At 54.9% G+C, this 284-nt stretch overlaps 1 protein-coding gene across 1 annotated transcript in view; it reads right to left on the bottom strand.

Moving 5' to 3' along the window:
- The window catches only part of LOC119593114 (glypican-5-like), a gene marked incomplete at its 5' end in the record, with an annotated part of 69,987 nt that overhangs the window by 16,685 nt on the left and 53,018 nt on the right, over window positions 1–284 (bottom strand).

Here is a 284-nt window from a genome sequence, read left to right on the forward strand (position 1 = left end):
TGCCTTGTCGAGTGGAGGGAGTGGGAGAGAGGGGAGGGGGGGGGTTAATTACATGCTAACGAATGCATGGCGAGATGTTGAAATTATTCGCTTGTGAATACGACTGGAACCGATGCGTTAAATTGGACCGCGGGAACTAACGCTAATTACTGGGTCACCGTAGGCAGCCGTTCCCTCAGACCCTCGGCGATATGGGTCTCGGGCGCACTTGCATTCAGGAACCGGGCGCCATCTTGGAATTGGTGCATCCGCGGCGCCGCAAGACTGAACTGCTAAGTAGTAGT

The sequence above is a fragment of the Penaeus monodon genome, chromosome 31 (genome assembly GCF_015228065.2).
Source record: "Penaeus monodon isolate SGIC_2016 chromosome 31, NSTDA_Pmon_1, whole genome shotgun sequence".
NCBI lineage: Eukaryota > Metazoa > Arthropoda > Malacostraca > Decapoda > Penaeidae > Penaeus > Penaeus monodon.